This window comes from Microcaecilia unicolor, chromosome 3 (genome assembly GCF_901765095.1).
Source record: "Microcaecilia unicolor chromosome 3, aMicUni1.1, whole genome shotgun sequence".
In the NCBI taxonomy this organism is placed as follows: Eukaryota; Metazoa; Chordata; class Amphibia; order Gymnophiona; family Siphonopidae; genus Microcaecilia; species Microcaecilia unicolor.
Genome location: NC_044033.1, coordinates 491162050 through 491181426, shown reverse-complemented (window position 1 = coordinate 491181426; position 19377 = coordinate 491162050). Strand labels below are relative to the sequence as shown.

The 19377-nt window shown below is 52.1% G+C and overlaps 11 non-coding genes across 11 annotated transcripts; 9 read left to right on the top strand and 2 right to left on the bottom strand.

Annotated features, from left to right (window-relative positions):
* The first annotated feature begins 474 nt into the window (after nucleotides 1–474).
* TRNAY-GUA lies at nucleotides 475–562 on the top strand. The gene is given in 2 exon segments: nucleotides 475–511; nucleotides 527–562. It is a non-coding gene; the product is annotated as a tRNA-Tyr (tRNA).
* Nucleotides 563–683: 121 nt separating this feature from the next.
* TRNAL-CAG lies at nucleotides 684–766 on the top strand. The gene has a single exon. It is a non-coding gene; the product is annotated as a tRNA-Leu (tRNA).
* Nucleotides 767–1928: 1162 nt separating this feature from the next.
* On the top strand, nucleotides 1929–2001 carry TRNAK-UUU. Its single transcript has one exon. It is a non-coding gene; the product is annotated as a tRNA-Lys (tRNA).
* Nucleotides 2002–3576: 1575 nt separating this feature from the next.
* Nucleotides 3577–3648, bottom strand: TRNAE-CUC. The gene has a single exon. It is a non-coding gene; the product is annotated as a tRNA-Glu (tRNA).
* A 1299-nt stretch (nucleotides 3649–4947) lies between these two features.
* TRNAY-GUA lies at nucleotides 4948–5035 on the top strand. Its single transcript is given in 2 exon segments — nucleotides 4948–4984; nucleotides 5000–5035. It is a non-coding gene; the product is annotated as a tRNA-Tyr (tRNA).
* Nucleotides 5036–5157: 122 nt separating this feature from the next.
* TRNAL-CAG lies at nucleotides 5158–5240 on the top strand. Its single transcript has one exon. It is a non-coding gene; the product is annotated as a tRNA-Leu (tRNA).
* A 1161-nt stretch (nucleotides 5241–6401) lies between these two features.
* TRNAK-UUU lies at nucleotides 6402–6474 on the top strand. Its single transcript has one exon. It is a non-coding gene; the product is annotated as a tRNA-Lys (tRNA).
* A 1575-nt stretch (nucleotides 6475–8049) lies between these two features.
* On the bottom strand, nucleotides 8050–8121 carry TRNAE-CUC. Its single transcript has one exon. It is a non-coding gene; the product is annotated as a tRNA-Glu (tRNA).
* A 1299-nt stretch (nucleotides 8122–9420) lies between these two features.
* Nucleotides 9421–9508, top strand: TRNAY-GUA. The gene is given in 2 exon segments: nucleotides 9421–9457; nucleotides 9473–9508. It is a non-coding gene; the product is annotated as a tRNA-Tyr (tRNA).
* Nucleotides 9509–9629: 121 nt separating this feature from the next.
* TRNAL-CAG lies at nucleotides 9630–9712 on the top strand. Its single transcript has one exon. It is a non-coding gene; the product is annotated as a tRNA-Leu (tRNA).
* Nucleotides 9713–12894: 3182 nt separating this feature from the next.
* TRNAK-UUU lies at nucleotides 12895–12967 on the top strand. The gene has a single exon. It is a non-coding gene; the product is annotated as a tRNA-Lys (tRNA).
* The last annotated feature ends 6410 nt before the right edge of the window (nucleotides 12968–19377 follow it).

Sequence of the window (19377 nt, the reverse complement as noted above, 5' to 3'; positions counted from 1 at the left end):
CGGGGAAGTCCTACAGCACCGTCTTCTAGGGCTGTGTATTTTGCTCTCATCTCCTTGCCTTTTCTGATAGCGCACGCCGCCACGCAAGGCGCGAGCGCAAACCTCACGCGTACAGGTCGGTGAGCAAGGCAGCGCATGCTCTTCTTCTAAAGCTGGAACAGCACAAGCATAAAATGGAGCATTTTGGCCTGCACTCCCCTGGCTTAAAAGCCCGGGCTTTTTATGCCCTCTGTTGCGATGCGACGGAGGGACAGTGACATCTCTGCAGCAGCATGGAGAAAGGCTAGCCATTGCGCCGAGAGGCTCCCTCGCCTGCTCTGTGCAGCTGGATCTCTGTTCGCTTTTAAGCAGAAGAGAAAGATCACAGCTAGGGCCGGAAAAACAAGCAAAAAGAGGGCACCAAAGATCCTTTTCCTGGGACAGAGGTGTGACTGACCTGGGGGGAGAGTCACAACGTTCAACCACCATCCTGCCCCTTCGATAGCTCAGCTGGTAGAGCGGAGGACTGTAGGGCAAGACTATAGATATCCTTAGGCCGCTGGTTCAAGTCCGGCTCGAAGGATCCTGGCATATTTTTTGGCTCCCTTCACAGAACAGAACGCCTTTGGCCTCAGTTTCCACCCCCCACCCCCCCACGGAGCCCTTCAGTTCAGTCAGGGGTAGGCTCCCTGTGACCTGTAGTTGTCAGGATGGCCGAGCGGTCTAAGGCGCTGCGTTCAGGTCGCAGTCTCCCTTGGAGGCGTGGGTTCAAATCCCACTCCTGACACACCAGCCCCCCTTAGGGCTCTCTTCCTTTCTAGAACCCAGAAGCTGCAAGGCTCCAGGGCCACCCCAGTCAAGCTCTTTCCTTTCTAGTACCCAGAATATGCAACCTGGTGTTCCAATGCCACCTCAGTTCAGCACAGACCAAGGAGCCTGCTCAGCTGCCTTTCTTAAGGTTACCATATTTGCTCCCCCCAAAAAGAAGATGCATGTTCCGCCCCTCTGTCACACACCACCCCAGCCCCATCACCCCCCCCCCCACCCCCCACCTAAAAAAATGGGCACCGAGAGTTGAAGAGACCTTGTGAGACTTCAACTCTCGGTGGCCATTTTGAATCTGCGCCGAGACAAACGGGCAGGTAGGCAAAACCTGCCCGGCCATGTCGAGGACATGTCCGGGTAAAACCGGACATATGGTAACCCTAGCCTTTCTCATGGCAATACCTTACCTTGGTGCAAGCAGCATTTCCTGGGGTTGCAGAATGCTGAAGCCGTAAGGTTCCAAGGCTACCTCAGTGAAACAGAGAGCCTGCTCAAGCTGCCTTTCTCATATGGCAATACCCTTACCTTGGTGGAAGAAGGAGCACAGTGCAGGCTTTTTCCTGCGTTGCAGAATGCTGAAGCTGCAAGGTCCCAAGGCCTCCTCCTCAGTTAAGCATAGGCCGAGGAGCCTGCTCAGCTGCCTTTCTCATGGCAATGCCCTTACCCTGGTGCAAGGAGCATTTCCTGGGTTGCAGAATGCTGAAGCTGCAAGGTCCCCAAGGCCTTCTCCTCAGTTGAGCATAGGCCGAGGAGCCTGCTGACTGAGCTGCCTCCTCAGCTAAGCATAGGCCGAGGATCCTGCTCAGCTGCCTTTCTCATGGCAATACCCTTACCCTGGTGCAAAAAGCATTTCCTGGGTTGCAGAATGCAGCTGAAGCTGTAAGGTTCCAAGGCCACCTCAGTTAAACAGGGAGCCTCCTCAAAGTGCCTTTCTGCTGCACAGAGCAGTGCAGGTTTTTGCTCATTGCCACCCATTCTGTTCCTTTCTGGATCTACGGCATCTGTGCAAAATGTTACTGGAAGGCAGTTAGTGGCCTGGGAAATGGTCTTACACAGCCTGGAAAACCCAGCGTGGGGAAGGACAAGAATGCCAGACTTTGCAAATTTGAGGAGGCCTGGGAGGAGCCCACATAGCTCAGTCGGTAGAGCATCAGACTTTTAATCTGAGGGTCCAGGGTTCAAGTCCCTGTGTGGGTGGGATCAGCCCCCCTAAAAGGAGACTCTGTCCCACAGCATTTTTCCAGTTGGCAAGTAAGGGTGTCTAAAGTAGGGAAAATGTTTATTTGGCCTGTTCAAACAGCAACGGGTGAGGGACTCAGCAGTAATCAAAGGAACGTTTTCTTGACAGAAAGGGCGGTGGATGCGCCAACAGCCTCCCAGTGCGGGCAGTGCACACCACAGCTGTATCCGAATTTCAGAAAGCGTGGGGTGAGCTGGTGTGGATGGGCTTTAGCTCACCCTCAAGTGTCCACTCCCCCTCCCCCCCCCCCCCAACACACATACATTCAGGTTTCTACGTTTGTCACCACGCTGTAGCCGTGACCGTTGATTCCAGATTTCTAGCACTCTGAGGCAACACGTCTTAGAATCGGCGGCGAACTTGGAGACGATGGTACAATACAGAGCGTGAGGGGGTGGTAAAGCCCAGAACACGTTCCAGCACACTGAAGCTAAATGTGAATAAAACGTAGGCCCTGCTCTGTAGCGCTGCCCCATAACACTGCGTACTTACACCCCTTTTTAATGGATGGGATTCAGATCTACATTGTTCAAGCCCTGAAAATTCAGGGAGTAGTCATCGATGGCCAACTAAAGTTCCAATTACGGAGTAGTCATCGATGGCCAATTAAAGTTCCAATTACGCATCTAGTCTACTGTCCAAAAAGGCTCTGTTTGATCGTTTTCTGATCAGAAAGCCTTGAGGAAGAGACTTTGCCCTCTGGGGAATTCGGATGTTTGTAACGCACTTGTTTATGGGTTTTCGTAGAGAAAAGGATTACAGCTCATGCAAAAACACTGCTGTCAGACTGATACAGGAGCCAATCCCTGGGACAATGTCACCTCTGCCATGATTGCGATAATTGATCTATCTAGTTATTTACTTTATTTATTTATTTATTTGTTAGGATGTACTTACTGCCTTTTTGAAGGAATTCACTCAAGGCGGTGTACAGTAAGAATAAAAATCAAACATGAGCAATAGACAATTACAGCAGTCAATTAATAAGGCTAGCTACCGGTATCTGCGTGAATTCCCTACAAAATCCTGACACTGGCTTACAAAATACGCTGTTCCAGAATACCTGTGTTCCTGTTCTGAATGCTTACACCTTACGTACCCTCATGCTCGCTCTGGTCCTCTCAACAATCTCTTTTCACAATTTTGTCTTTTTGCCAAAATTTGCTTTGACACTCTCCCCGAATCTATTTTCTCTGCTGTTGACCCATCCCTGTGCAGCAGTCTTCCTCTCAGCCTTCCAGTTGAATCATCATTTCGTAGACTCTAACGGGTTGACAAACATCTCTAGGTCGCCGTTCTGTTTCCTTGGTGCTTGACTTTCAGCGTGGGCAATCGGAGGCCGCCGCTGTGACCTAACCCTCAAGATTCTTTCCTATGAAGCGCCTAGGTGGGTTTACCGAGATGTGAAATGTATGGTAAAAGAACTGGGGAAACATTTGGGTGGGTGGCAGGCAGGGGCTCATCATCAAAACTTTGCTTTGAGAGCAGCTGACAGGTGAGGGCTGCCAGCCCTGAAAAGAGAGGGAGCTTGCTTCCCTGGCCGGGAATTGAACCCGGGCCTTGGCGGTGAGAGCACCAAATCCTGACCACTAGACCACCAGGGACTGCTTGGGCAGGGGCTGTGCTTTAGGAAGGCCACAGATCGCATTGCCATGCTGGCTCAGCCCGAAGGTCCATCCAGCCCAGTATCCTGTTTCCAACAGTGGCCAATCCAGGTCACCAAGTACCTGGCAAGATCCCAAAGAGAATAAGAAAACAATCTTGCGCTGCTTATCCCAGGAATAAGCAGTGGATTATCCCAAGGGTTTCTTGCAGGAGCTTGTCCCAACCTTTTTTTAAACCCTGCTACGCTAACTGCTTTTACCACACTCTCTGGCCATGATTTACTAGAGTTTAATTACACACACACACACGTGGAGTGAAGAAAGAGTTTCTCTCGAGTCGTTTTAAGTTGACTACTTAAGTCACTTCATTGCGTACCCGCCCTCTAGTCCTTATATTTTTGGAAAGAGCCCACAAGCGTTTCACTTCTAGCCGTTCCGTTCCACCCCACTCCCTATCGTATCTCTCCTCAGCCGCCTCATGTCCAAGCTGAAGAGCCCTAGCCTCTTTAGCCTTTCCTCACAGGGAAACTGGCCCGGTCCCCTCTATCATTTTCGTGGCCAGACAGGCGGCATCAGCTGACCCTGGCATTGGGATTTCAATGACCATTTCTGCCCTTAGTATGGGTCATCAGTAGTTTGTGGAAGGCAGGTATCCCACAAAAACTATTATCGTGCAAAGTTTTTTCCAAAACTGAGCAGGGCGGCAGTCAGAGATGGGGGCTCCCCACAAACCCAGCACAGGTTGTGAAGCAGGATTAATCACCTGCAAGGAATCAGAATTTGCATTTTTAAAGACAGCCTTGGGCCAATCTTAGGGGGATCCCCTGGGGAAGTCCTACAGCACCGTCTTCTAGGGCTGTGTATTTTGCTCTCATCTCCTTGCCTTTTCTGATAGCGCACGCCGCCACGCAAGGCGCGAGCGCAAACCTCACGCGTACAGGTCGGTGAGCAAGGCAGCGCATGCTCTTCTTCTAAAGCTGGAACAGCACAAGCATAAAATGGAGCATTTTGGCCTGCACTCCCCTGGCTTAAAAGCCCGGGCTTTTTATGCCCTCTGTTGCGATGCGACGGAGGGACAGTGACATCTCTGCAGCAGCATGGAGAAAGGCTAGCCATTGCGCCGAGAGGCTCCCTCGCCTGCTCTGTGCAGCTGGATCTCTGTTCGCTTTTAAGCAGAAGAGAAAGATCACAGCTAGGGCCGGAAAAACAAGCAAAAAGAGGGCACCAAAGATCCTTTTCCTGGGACAGAGGTGTGACTGACCTGGGGGGAGAGTCACAACGTTCAACCACCATCCTGCCCCTTCGATAGCTCAGCTGGTAGAGCGGAGGACTGTAGGGCAAGACTATAGATATCCTTAGGCCGCTGGTTCAAGTCCGGCTCGAAGGATCCTGGCATATTTTTTGGCTCCCTTCACAGAACAGAACGCCTTTGGCCTCAGTTTCCACCCCCCACCCCCCCAACGGAGCCCTTCAGTTCAGTCAGGGGTAGGCTCCCTGTGACCTGTAGTTGTCAGGATGGCCGAGCGGTCTAAGGCGCTGCGTTCAGGTCGCAGTCTCCCTTGGAGGCGTGGGTTCAAATCCCACTCCTGACACACCAGCCCCCCTTAGGGCTCTCTTCCTTTCTAGAACCCAGAAGCTGCAAGGCTCCAGGGCCACCCCAGTCAAGCTCTTTCCTTTCTAGTACCCAGAATATGCAACCTGGTGTTCCAATGCCACCTCAGTTCAGCACAGACCAAGGAGCCTGCTCAGCTGCCTTTCTTAAGGTTACCATATTTGCTCCCCCCAAAAAGAAGATGCATGTTCCGCCCCTCTGTCACACACCACCCCAGCCCCATCACCCCCCCCCCACCCCCCACCTAAAAAAATGGGCACCGAGAGTTGAAGAGACCTTGTGAGACTTCAACTCTCGGTGGCCATTTTGAATCTGCGCCGAGACAAACGGGCAGGTAGGCAAAACCTGCCCGGCCATGTCGAGGACATGTCCGGGTAAAACCGGACATATGGTAACCCTAGCCTTTCTCATGGCAATACCTTACCTTGGTGCAAGCAGCATTTCCTGGGGTTGCAGAATGCTGAAGCCGTAAGGTTCCAAGGCTACCTCAGTGAAACAGAGAGCCTGCTCAAGCTGCCTTTCTCATATGGCAATACCCTTACCTTGGTGGAAGAAGGAGCACAGTGCAGGCTTTTTCCTGCGTTGCAGAATGCTGAAGCTGCAAGGTCCCAAGGCCTCCTCCTCAGTTAAGCATAGGCCGAGGAGCCTGCTCAGCTGCCTTTCTCATGGCAATGCCCTTACCCTGGTGCAAGGAGCATTTCCTGGGTTGCAGAATGCTGAAGCTGCAAGGTCCCCAAGGCCTTCTCCTCAGTTGAGCATAGGCCGAGGAGCCTGCTGACTGAGCTGCCTCCTCAGCTAAGCATAGGCCGAGGATCCTGCTCAGCTGCCTTTCTCATGGCAATACCCTTACCCTGGTGCAAAAAGCATTTCCTGGGTTGCAGAATGCAGCTGAAGCTGTAAGGTTCCAAGGCCACCTCAGTTAAACAGGGAGCCTGCTCAAAGTGCCTTTCTGCTGCACAGAGCAGTGCAGGTTTTTGCTCATTGCCACCCATTCTGTTCCTTTCTGGATCTACGGCATCTGTGCAAAATGTTACTGGAAGGCAGTTAGTGGCCTGGGAAATGGTCTTACACAGCCTGGAAAACCCAGCGTGGGGAAGGACAAGAATGCCAGACTTTGCAAATTTGAGGAGGCCTGGGAGGAGCCCACATAGCTCAGTCGGTAGAGCATCAGACTTTTAATCTGAGGGTCCAGGGTTCAAGTCCCTGTGTGGGTGGGACCAGCCCCCCTAAAAGGAGACTCTGTCCCACAGCATTTTTCCAGTTGGCAAGTAAGGGTGTCTAAAGTAGGGAAAATGTTTATTTGGCCTGTTCAAACAGCAACGGGTGAGGGACTCAGCAGTAATCAAAGGAACGTTTTCTTGACAGAAAGGGCGGTGGATGCGCCAACAGCCTCCCAGTGCGGGCAGTGCACACCACAGCTGTATCCGAATTTCAGAAAGCGTGGGGTGAGCTGGTGTGGATGGGCTTTAGCTCACCCTCAAGTGGCCACTCCCCCTCCCCCCCCCCCCCAACACACATACATTCAGGTTTCTACGTTTGTCACCACGCTGTAGCCGTGACCGTTGATTCCAGATTTCTAGCACTCTGAGGCAACACGTCTTAGAATCGGCGGCGAACTTGGAGACGATGGTACAATACAGAGCGTGAGGGGGTGGTAAAGCCCAGAACACGTTCCAGCACACTGAAGCTAAATGTGAATAAAACGTAGGCCCTGCTCTGTAGCGCTGCCCCATAACACTGCGTACTTACACCCCTTTTTAATGGATGGGATTCAGATCTACATTGTTCAAGCCCTGAAAATTCAGGGAGTAGTCATCGATGGCCAACTAAAGTTCCAATTACGGAGTAGTCATCGATGGCCAATTAAAGTTCCAATTACGCATCTAGTCTACTGTCCAAAAAGGCTCTGTTTGATCGTTTTCTGATCAGAAAGCCTTGAGGAAGAGACTTTGCCCTCTGGGGAATTCGGATGTTTGTAACGCACTTGTTTATGGGTTTTCGTAGAGAAAAGGATTACAGCTCATGCAAAAACACTGCTGTCAGACTGATACAGGAGCCAATCCCTGGGACAATGTCACCTCTGCCATGATTGCGATAATTGATCTATCTAGTTATTTACTTTATTTATTTATTTATTTGTTAGGATGTACTTACTGCCTTTTTGAAGGAATTCACTCAAGGCGGTGTACAGTAAGAATAAAAATCAAACATGAGCAATAGACAATTACAGCAGTCAATTAATAAGGCTAGCTACCGGTATCTGCGTGAATTCCCTACAAAATCCTGACACTGGCTTACAAAATACGCTGTTCCAGAATACCTGTGTTCCTGTTCTGAATGCTTACACCTTACGTACCCTCATGCTCGCTCTGGTCCTCTCAACAATCTCTTTTCACAATTTTGTCTTTTTGCCAAAATTTGCTTTGACACTCTCCCCGAATCTATTTTCTCTGCTGTTGACCCATCCCTGTGCAGCAGTCTTCCTCTCAGCCTTCCAGTTGAATCATCATTTCGTAGACTCTAACGGGTTGACAAACATCTCTAGGTCGCCGTTCTGTTTCCTTGGTGCTTGACTTTCAGCGTGGGCAATCGGAGGCCGCCGCTGTGACCTAACCCTCAAGATTCTTTCCTATGAAGCGCCTAGGTGGGTTTACCGAGATGTGAAATGTATGGTAAAAGAACTGGGGAAACATTTGGGTGGGTGGCAGGCAGGGGCTCATCATCAAAACTTTGCTTTGAGAGCAGCTGACAGGTGAGGGCTGCCAGCCCTGAAAAGAGAGGGAGCTTGCTTCCCTGGCCGGGAATTGAACCCGGGCCTTGGCGGTGAGAGCACCAAATCCTGACCACTAGACCACCAGGGACTGCTTGGGCAGGGGCTGTGCTTTAGGAAGGCCACAGATCGCATTGCCATGCTGGCTCAGCCCGAAGGTCCATCCAGCCCAGTATCCTGTTTCCAACAGTGGCCAATCCAGGTCACCAAGTACCTGGCAAGATCCCAAAGAGAATAAGAAAACAATCTTGCGCTGCTTATCCCAGGAATAAGCAGTGGATTATCCCAAGGGTTTCTTGCAGGAGCTTGTCCCAACCTTTTTTTAAACCCTGCTACGCTAACTGCTTTTACCACACTCTCTGGCCATGATTTACTAGAGTTTAATTACACACACACACACGTGGAGTGAAGAAAGAGTTTCTCTCGAGTCGTTTTAAGTTGACTACTTAAGTCACTTCATTGCGTACCCGCCCTCTAGTCCTTATATTTTTGGAAAGAGCCCACAAGCGTTTCACTTCTAGCCGTTCCGTTCCACCCCACTCCCTATCGTATCTCTCCTCAGCCGCCTCATGTCCAAGCTGAAGAGCCCTAGCCTCTTTAGCCTTTCCTCACAGGGAAACTGGCCCGGTCCCCTCTATCATTTTCGTGGCCAGACAGGCGGCATCAGCTGACCCTGGCATTGGGATTTCAATGACCATTTCTGCCCTTAGTATGGGTCATCAGTAGTTTGTGGAAGGCAGGTATCCCACAAAAACTATTATCGTGCAAAGTTTTTTCCAAAACTGAGCAGGGCGGCAGTCAGAGATGGGGGCTCCCCACAAACCCAGCACAGGTTGTGAAGCAGGATTAATCACCTGCAAGGAATCAGAATTTGCATTTTTAAAGACAGCCTTGGGCCAATCTTAGGGGGATCCCCTGGGGAAGTCCTACAGCACCGTCTTCTAGGGCTGTGTATTTTGCTCTCATCTCCTTGCCTTTTCTGATAGCGCACGCCGCCACGCAAGGCGCGAGCGCAAACCTCACGCGTACAGGTCGGTGAGCAAGGCAGCGCATGCTCTTCTTCTAAAGCTGGAACAGCACAAGCATAAAATGGAGCATTTTGGCCTGCACTCCCCTGGCTTAAAAGCCCGGGCTTTTTATGCCCTCTGTTGCGATGCGACGGAGGGACAGTGACATCTCTGCAGCAGCATGGAGAAAGGCTAGCCATTGCGCCGAGAGGCTCCCTCGCCTGCTCTGTGCAGCTGGATCTCTGTTCGCTTTTAAGCAGAAGAGAAAGATCACAGCTAGGGCCGGAAAAACAAGCAAAAAGAGGGCACCAAAGATCCTTTTCCTGGGACAGAGGTGTGACTGACCTGGGGGGAGAGTCACAACGTTCAACCACCATCCTGCCCCTTCGATAGCTCAGCTGGTAGAGCGGAGGACTGTAGGGCAAGACTATAGATATCCTTAGGCCGCTGGTTCAAGTCCGGCTCGAAGGATCCTGGCATATTTTTTGGCTCCCTTCACAGAACAGAACGCCTTTGGCCTCAGTTTCCACCCCCCACCCCCCAACGGAGCCCTTCAGTTCAGTCAGGGGTAGGCTCCCTGTGACCTGTAGTTGTCAGGATGGCCGAGCGGTCTAAGGCGCTGCGTTCAGGTCGCAGTCTCCCTTGGAGGCGTGGGTTCAAATCCCACTCCTGACACACCAGCCCCCCTTAGGGCTCTCTTCCTTTCTAGAACCCAGAAGCTGCAAGGCTCCAGGGCCACCCCAGTCAAGCTCTTTCCTTTCTAGTACCCAGAATATGCAACCTGGTGTTCCAATGCCACCTCAGTTCAGCACAGACCAAGGAGCCTGCTCAGCTGCCTTTCTTAAGGTTACCATATTTGCTCCCCCCAAAAAGAAGATGCATGTTCCGCCCCTCTGTCACACACCACCCCAGCCCCATCACCCCCCCCCCCCCCCCCACCTAAAAAAATGGGCACCGAGAGTTGAAGAGACCTTGTGAGACTTCAACTCTCGGTGGCCATTTTGAATCTGCGCCGAGACAAACGGGCAGGTAGGCAAAACCTGCCCGGCCATGTCGAGGACATGTCCGGGTAAAACCGGACATATGGTAACCCTAGCCTTTCTCATGGCAATACCTTACCTTGGTGCAAGCAGCATTTCCTGGGGTTGCAGAATGCTGAAGCCGTAAGGTTCCAAGGCTACCTCAGTGAAACAGAGAGCCTGCTCAAGCTGCCTTTCTCATATGGCAATACCCTTACCTTGGTGGAAGAAGGAGCACAGTGCAGGCTTTTTCCTGCGTTGCAGAATGCTGAAGCTGCAAGGTCCCAAGGCCTCCTCCTCAGTTAAGCATAGGCCGAGGAGCCTGCTCAGCTGCCTTTCTCATGGCAATGCCCTTACCCTGGTGCAAGGAGCATTTCCTGGGTTGCAGAATGCTGAAGCTGCAAGGTCCCCAAGGCCTTCTCCTCAGTTGAGCATAGGCCGAGGAGCCTGCTGACTGAGCTGCCTCCTCAGCTAAGCATAGGCCGAGGATCCTGCTCAGCTGCCTTTCTTAAGGTTACCATATTTGCTCCCCCCAAAAAGAAGATGCATGCTCCGCCCCTCTGTCATATCCTACCCCTACTAAAAAAATGGCAACCGAGAGTTGAAGCGACCTTGTGAGACTTCAACTCTCGTTGGCCATTTTGAATCTGCGCTGACACAAAAGGGCAGGTAGGGAAATCCTGCCCAGCTGCCAGGCCATGTCGAGGACATGTCCGGGTAAAACCGGACATATGGTAACCCTAGCCTTTCTCATGGCAATACCTTACCTTGGTGCAAGCAGCATTTCCTGGGGTTGCAGAATGCTGAATCCGTAAGGTTCCAAGGCTACCTCAGTGAAACAGAGAGCCTGTTCAAGCTGCCTTTCTCATATGGCAATACCCTTACCTTGGTGGAAGAAGGAGCACAGTGCAGGCTTTTTCCTGCGTTGCAGAATGCTGAAGCTGCAAGGTCCCAAGGCCTCCTCCTCAGTTAAGCATAGGCCGAGGAGCCTGCTCAGCTGCCTTTCTCATGGCAATGCCCTTACCCTGGTGCAAGGAGCATTTCCTGGGTTGCAGAATGCTGAAGCTGCAAGGTCCCCAAGGCCTTCTCCTCAGCTAAGCATAGGCCGAGGATCCTGCTCAGCTGCCTTTCTCATGGCAATACCCTTACCCTGGTGCAAAGAGCATTTCCTGAGTTGCAGAATGCTGAAGCTGTACGGTTCCAAGGCCACCTCAGTTAAACAGGGAGCCTGCTCAAAGTGCCTTTCTCATGCACAGAGCAGTGCAGGTTTTTCCTCATCGCCACCCATTCTGTTCCTTTCTGGATCTACGGCATCTGTGCAAAATGTTACTGGAAGCAGAGCCGTGCCAATATGGTAAGTGGAGTAAGCACCGCAGTGGTGCGCCAACCTCTGGAAGGCGCCACCATGGTGCTTACCCTCGCCGCTTTCCTGAGCTCCGCGCCACCGTGGCCTTTAAACCTTTTACCTCCGAGGGTCCGACGGTCGCAGCAGCTTCAGTGAAAGTGCTGTCGACATCTCCCTTCCCTTCGTGCTCGTTTCCCTCAGTGTCCCGCCTTCTTCTGACGTCAGAAGAAGGCGGGACACTGAGGGAACCAAGAAGCGCGAAGGGAAGGGAGATGTCGGCAGTGCTTTCACTGACACTGCTGCAACCGGAGGTAAAAGATTTAAAGGCCCCAGGGCGTGAAGCTGAGGTAAGGGAAGGGTAGAAAGGCATGGATGGGAAGGCAGGGCCCAGGGAGAGGACAAATTGCTGGAAACGGAGGGGAGGGGAGGGGAGGGAGGGAGGAGAAATTGCTGGAAATGGAGGGGAGGGGGGAGAGAAGAATTGCTGGTTATTGAAGGAGGAGGGAAGGGTAGAGAGGGACAAGGATGAACATGGATGGGAGGGCAGGGCCTAGGGAGAGGAGAAATTGCTGGAAATGGAGGGGAGAGAGAATAATTGCTTTTTATGAATGGAGGAGGGAAGGGCAGAGAGGGATAAGGATGGACATGGATGGGAGGGCAGGGCACAGGGAGAGGGGAAATTGCTGGAAATGGAGGGGAGGGAAGAGAGGAAAATTGCTGGCTATGGATGGAGGATAGAAGGGCAGAGAGGGACATGGATGGATATGGATGGGAGGGCAGAGCCCAGGGAGAAGAGAAATTGCTGGAAATGGAGGGGAGGGGAGAGAGAAGAATTGCTGGCTATGGATGGAGGAGGGAAGGGCAGAGAGGGACAAGGATGGGCATGGATGGGAGGGCAGGGCCCAGGGAGAGGAGAAATTGATGGAAATGGAGGGGAGAGAGAATAATTGCTTTCTATGAATGGAGGAGGGAACGGCAGAGAGGGATAAGGATGGACATGGATGGGAGGACAGGGCCCAGGGAGAGGGGAAATTGCTGGAAATGGAGGGGAGGGAAGAGAGGAAAATTGCTGGCTATGGATGGAGGATGGAAGGGCAGAGAGGGACATGGATCGACATGTATGGGAGGGCAGGGCCCAGGCAGAGGAGAAATTGCTGGAAATGGAGGGGAGGGGAGAGAGAATAATTGCTGGCTATAGATGGCGGAGGGAAGGGCAGAGAGGGACAAGGATGGACATGGATGGGAGGGCAGAGCCCAGGGAGAGGAGAAATTGCTGGAAATGGAGGGGAGGGAAGAGAAGAGAGGAAAATTGGGGGGGGGGGGGGGGGGGCGCCAACTGATAGTCTGCAGGGGGGGGCGCCAGAGACCCTAGGCACAGCCCTGACTGGAAGGCAGTTAGTGGCCTGGGAAATGGTCTTACACAGCCTCAAAAAAAACAGCGTGGGGAAGGACAAGAATGCCAGACTTTGCAAATCTGAATAGTCCTGTGAACAGCCCACATAGCTCAGTCGGTAGAGCATCAGCCTTTTAATCTGAGGGTCCAGGGTTCAAGTCCCTGTGTGGGTGGGACCAGCCCCCCTAAAAGGAGACTCTGTCCCACAGCATTTTTCCAGTTGGCAAGTAAGGGTGTCTATAGCAGCGAAAATGTTTATTTGCCTGTTCCAACAGCAAGGGGTGAGGGACTCAGCAGTAATCAAAGGAACGTTTTCTTGACAGAAAGGGTGGTGGATGTGCCAACAGCCTCCCAGTGCGGGCCGTGCACACCAAAGCTATATCTGAATTTGAGAAAGCGTGGGGTGAGCTGGTGTGGATGGGTAGACTGGATGGGCGTTATCTCACCCTCACGTGGCCACTCCCCCTCCCCCCCACGCATACATTCAGGTTTCTACGTTTGTCACCACGCTGTAGCCGTGACCGTTGATTCCAGATTTCTAGCACTCTGAAGCGGAGATAGAGAAAACTGAACTGCACTGTTTTATAGGATGATATACTTTATTTTATTTATTTGTTACATTTATATCCCACATTTTCCCACCTATTTGTAGGCTCGATGTGGCTTACATAGTACCGGTTAGAGTGACATTACAGACTCCGGTGTAAACAAATACAAAGTGATGCTGTGGTAAGATAAAGTTTTTGTGGCACAGCCACACTAGGGAATCGTACAATGGAAGAGTTGTGTTATATCTATTACGTTCTTTAGTTTTGTTGTGTTGCAGAGATCAGGCATTTATGTTGGATCGGTAGGGTATGCCTTTTTAAACAGGTTAGTTTTTAGTGTTTTCCGAAAGTTTAGGTGGTCGTTTGTAGTTTTCAAGGCTTTTGGTAATATATACTCCTTGGTTAGTCAGTATTCTCTATCTCCAGCAGGCGGATGGATGGTCTCTCACAAGCTCTTGGTCTCATTTGATGGTGGCTCCTGTTCTGGGTCTCTCAGTTCAGTAGAGCTTTGAGGTGTGCGGCTCAGCGGTGCTGGCTTTAGGGGGTACATCTGGTGATGCCAGATCCCGCTCTTCCTCCATTCTCCTTCTTCAGTGTAAAAAAAAAAATTGGGGCATAATTTTTTAAAGCTCACAGCCTTGGCTGCAGGAGAGATACTGGTTCCGACCAGTATAAAGGGCTTAGTGATGGAGAGGAAGCCAATGTGCTTCCAGCAGCACAGGCAGGACTCCTGATGGCTGTCTCTCCCAGGGTGAGTGTATCTTTATATTTTCTTTCAACTTTGGGTCAGTTGCAGTTTTACTTTTGTTTTCTTTGCAATGGCTGCCAAAGTTGTTAAAAGATTGTTCCACTGTGGGAAGCAGGAAGCAGCACTGGAGCACTGGGGTAGTGTCTGGCTCTGCTCTGGCAGAGGGGGCCATGGTTCATGGAGGCCTCAGTTTCCTCTGCAGGAGAGATGTAGGCTCATTCTCCATTTTATACAGCAGTGTGATTCGGGAGCAGCACTGCTGGCAGCTCCTTTACCCGGCACTGTTCCAGAGGTTAGCCACTCTGGGTGTTTCTCAGGGGCTGGGGTCTTCTGACCCCCCCCCCCCCTCCCCAAGTTCATTCTGCTGCTCCATAATGCCTATATGTTGCAGAAGTCTGGTAGGGGAACTGACCGTTTATTTTTAGCGCAGCCTTTGTGAAACAGGTGGGAAATCAGGAGACGAAAGGCAAATTTTGGTTCCAAACAAGGCAACTTTATTGCTAGCAAGTGAACAGCACCGAGTAGCCTCGGGACACTGTGTGTCATAAATCATCTGACGCTTACATTTATACTTCCCTACTGGGCCTGCGCATTTGGCCCCTTACACGTCATACTTGTCATGCGCAGTAAACATTTGTAGTTCTTACAGTACAAAATTGTAGTCCCAGTACGTACACACGTCATAACACTGAAATGATACTGGCAAGAAAAACGAAACTTAGCAGCTTATTCTGTATACACACAATGCTCCTTTCTAGCACAGGAGATAAGGTGCGGCTCAGGAATGCAGGGGGGTGTCAGCACCCTCCAAGGTCGCCTATTCAGATGGCGTTGCTACGTGCAAGCTGGTCTTGTATAGGCCTTGCAAACTACTGTTACAAGCTATATATCTAATAGCCCTGCATTCTGTCTGTACATTAGTAAACAGCAAACTTGTCTTGTTAGTAAACAGTAAAACTGGATAAGGCACAAATGTCCAGTGCAGTAATAAGGTGTGGCCAAATAGCCAAAAGCAGAGGTAGAGTGCATAAGTAAAAGTCCATCAGTAGGCACAAAACATGAGGTTGTCCTGTTGCTCAGTAGCATTCAGGTAGTACCGGCGTTCCACTCCTTCATTCCCCCCTTTTGATACTTGAACATCCATCTGGTGGAAAGTATCACTTCCATGAACCCTGAAAAAGGAAAGAAAGGACAAGGATAGTTAGAGAGGGAGGCAACAAGCGAGCCCTAAGCCCTTGCGCAGCCGTTGGTTGCTTCGCCGGGGTTGAGACGGAGGGCCCCTAGTGGAATCCCCCCCCCTTTGTATCCGGTCTTATGCTGACACAAGGGTACTGGCCCATTAAGTGACTCAGGAGGTGAAAGGTGCACGTCAGCCACAAGGTGCTTCATCGTCAGCTTCATCAGACTGGGGAATGGGGGAGTACATCTGGAGAGCCATAAGTTGGGCAGCAGCACGGCGGTCAGCGATGCTTTCCATGGTGGAGCGGAGACACCTGAAAACTAAGGGGAGAGACAAGGGTATTAATAAGCAGGACAACAAGAACAGGCCACCCATGACGAAGATACTCTTGAGGCTCTCAGAGGTCGGTAGCCAGTTGGTTAAAGAGGGATCGGTTAGCTCTCTCCACTGTTCCACTGCTCTGGGGTCTCCATGCACAATGTAAGGCGATAGGGTCCATCCGGCCTGTGTGGGCCCTGCAGTGCATTACAGCCACCTTCTTCGGCTTCCATACCGATTCGAGTAATTGGCAGATCTCAGCGGCATTTGCAAGTCCTTTCCCTTCTGCTGTCAAAAATCCCCTCTCCTTGTACAAGGCTCCGTGCACCTGGAGGGTGAGGAAAGCGTATTTGGAGTCGGTGTAAATGTTAACAACTTTTCCTTCAGCCCACAGGAGGGCTCTGGTGAGGGCGATTAGCTCCGCTTTCTGGGCTGATGTTCCGGGTGTCAGAGCCATAGCCTCGATCACATGGTCCTCAGATACCACCGCATAGCCAGCTCTTCGAATTCCCTCTATCACCTGGCTGCTTCCATCGGTAAAAAGGGTGATACCCCCTTGCCAGGGTTGATCCTTCAGGTCAGGTCTGCTCGAGTGCACAGTGGCCATTACCTCTTCACAGTCGTGGAGTGGTGGTTCAGGGGCCGGAAGGAGGGTGGCAGGATTGAGGTTGGTCGTGTCCAGGATCCGCACCTCCGGATTTTCGCACAGGAGGGCTTGGTATTTGACCAATCGGGAGTTGGTCATCCATCTGGGTCCGTGGCTCTCGAGTAGGCCGCGGATGGTGTGGGGTGTGGTCACAAAAAGTGTTTGGCCGAACGTGAGTTTATTGGCCTCGTGTATCAGGAGACAAGCAGCCGCAATGCTTCGTAGGCAGCCCGGCCATCCTCGTGCCACGTTGTCCATGCTCTTGGAGAGGTATGCTACAGGGCGTTGCCAGGTACCGACCAGTTGGGTAAGGACTCCAAGTGCCAATCCCTTCTTTTTGTCGATGAACAAGTAGAACGGCTTAGTCACATCTGGCAGTCCGAGCGCTGGTGGGGCCACAAGGGCCTCCTTGAGGTCCTGAAGGGCTTTCAGTTCGTGTTTCTCCCACTGGAGATTTTGGCCCTCGAGTTCAGGTCCTTTCAGTTTGGCGTACAAACTGTGGGTCAGGATGGCAAAATTAATAATCCAAATGCGGCAATATCCAGCGGCTCCGAGGAGTGCCCGTAGTTCCTTCTTATTTGCAGGAGTGGGTTGGTTGCGGATGGCTTGGGTTCGGGGGATACCGAGCCTTCGGGTTCCTTCTCGGAGGCGAAACCCCAGATACTCGACTTCGATCTCGCATATCTGCGCCTTCTTGCGACTGGCCCGGTACCCCTGGGCTTCCAGGGTCTTCAAGAGGTAGAGTGTAGCTTCAGCACATTCGGTGTACGTTTCACGGGCCACCAACAGGTCATCCACGTATTGGACGACCGGCCCATACTCGTCCTGATACGTCTTCAGGTCCTGGGCGAGTTGGTCGCCGAAGAGGGTAGGCGAGTTCTTGAACCCCTGGGGAAGACGGGTCCATGTATATTGCTGCTTGGTTCCCGTCTGCAAGTCTTCCCACGTGAAGGCAAACAACTTCTGGCTGTCGACAGCAAGAGGGATGGAAAAGAAGGCGTCCTTCAAATCAATGACACTGTACCACTTGGTCTGAGATGGCACTTGGGCTAGGATGGAGTATGGATTTGGTACGAGGGCAACTATGTCGGCCACCTGGTTGTTGACTTTCCTCAGGTCCTGGACGGGTCTGTACTCGGATGTTCCTGGTTTCTTAACGGGCAACAATGGGGTGTTCCATGCGGATCTGATTGGTTTAAGGACTCCCTGTTGAAGGAGTTTCTGTAGATGTGTATGCATACTATGCCGGGCTGCATAGGGGATGTGGTATTGTCCTTGGTTGACAACTTGAGCATTTGGTTTGAGCTCAATCCAGATGGGGATAGCGTTAACGGCCAGTCCGCCGGGGTTCAATTCTGCCCATACATCAGGCACTTCATCCATTATGGCTCGCCTCTGCTGGGCGAAAGGGGTGTTCTGGTCGTAACGGCAGTCGCCGGGTCCTACAGTTGGGGGAACGTGTAGTCTCCATTCTTCTCTTACTGGACAGATAAGTGTCACTGGCCGATCTTCAAAGCGAGCTTCCACTTCACCCGTAGTCTTGAACTTCAAGGTGGCCTGGAGCTTACAGAGTAGGTCTCGACCAATCAAGGGGACCGGGCATCCAGGGATGTGTATGAACTGATGGGACACCATCGTCCCTCCGATCTGGACTTGGCGCTCTTTGAGGAGGGGGGCCGCAAGGGATTTCCCGGAGGCTCCCACAATTGGTATAGTTTCTTTCGTGGCTGGGGCTATGGCAGTGGTGATAACAGATCGCTGGGCCCCCGTGTCTAGTAGGGCCTTCATAGATTCTGTCCCCACCCGAATTTCCACCAGAGGGTCAGTGGGGACTCTGCCCTCCCGGTTTCTTCATGCTGTGCTGTCTCGGGTAGCGTCCACAGCCATCTGCCATTCCCTCCGGTCATCCCGTCCTCTCTCTCTTCGGCCCCTTCCCCGGCCTCGCCTAGGGGCCCCCGTGCGGTCGCCGGTCTCCTCCTCTCTCTGCCGGTCCCATGATTCCTCTTCTCTCGGGTTGTCCCGTATCTCCTCTGGACAATCAGCCCACCAGTGTCCTTCTTGTCGGCAATTTGCACACTGGTTACGCCCTATGGGGGACCGCGTTCCTCTTGTTCTCCTGCCCCTCCCCTTTGGTCTAGACCTCATTCGTTCTTCCAACACCGTAGCCAATACATCTGCCTTCTCCCGCATCCGTCTGGTCGATTCCTTCCGGGCCTCCACCTTCTCCTCCTGGTCGCGATATCCGAACACGCGATCAGCTATAGCTTTCAGTTGGCTCAGGCTCATCCCTTCGAACCCCTCCGTTCTCTGTAGCTTTCTTCGTATATCCGGTGCTGACTGGCTAACAAAACTCATAACCACGGTTGGGAGGTTCTTAGGGTCCTCGGGATTTATCGGGCTGTGCCTCCTAAATGCTTCCATAAGTCGTTCAAGGAAGTCCCCTGGACTCTCGTCCTTTTGTTGAACTACACTGTGGATTTTTCCCATGTTGGTAACCTTCTGCTTCCCCTTCTTTAAGGCGGCCAGGTACGCCTGTTGGTATCGGCGGATAAAGGTTTGGCCTTCGGCGGTTCGGTAATCCCACGTGGGGGCAGCGATGGGTGCCTCCGTTTCTAGTAGGTTCTGTAAATTGGCATGGGCCGGATTCGCATCCCGGATGGCTTGCTCCATATTTTGTTGTAAAAGGCGGCGTTCTTCAGAGGTCAGGATGTGGGCGCTCAACTGCCTAAGGTCGGCCCAAGTTGGATTGTAGCTGTATATAATGCCTTCCACCAGCTCTATCAGCTGCTCGGGTTTCTGGTCGTAGGACGGCCCATGGAATTTCCAGTTATACAAATCGGCACTTGAGAAGGGAACGTGACTATAGACTGTTGATTCGATGGGCTGGCCCCCCCCCTCTGCCGGGTTAGGGGTATAGGTGGTGGACTGTCGGACTGGGAATAAGTGAGAGGTTCCCCCTCTTCGGCTGGACGGAAGGGCCTGTTGCGGACTCGATTGGGGGAACCGAGTAATGTTCTTCACAACCCGTGTACTCTTCCGTGTGGTTGCGAGGCCAGGTGACTCAGGTGAGGCTGGGCGGGACGTCTCCCCGGCATCCGACTCTGACCCGGAAGTCTCGGCGTCAGCGGGGCCTTCTGCTAGGC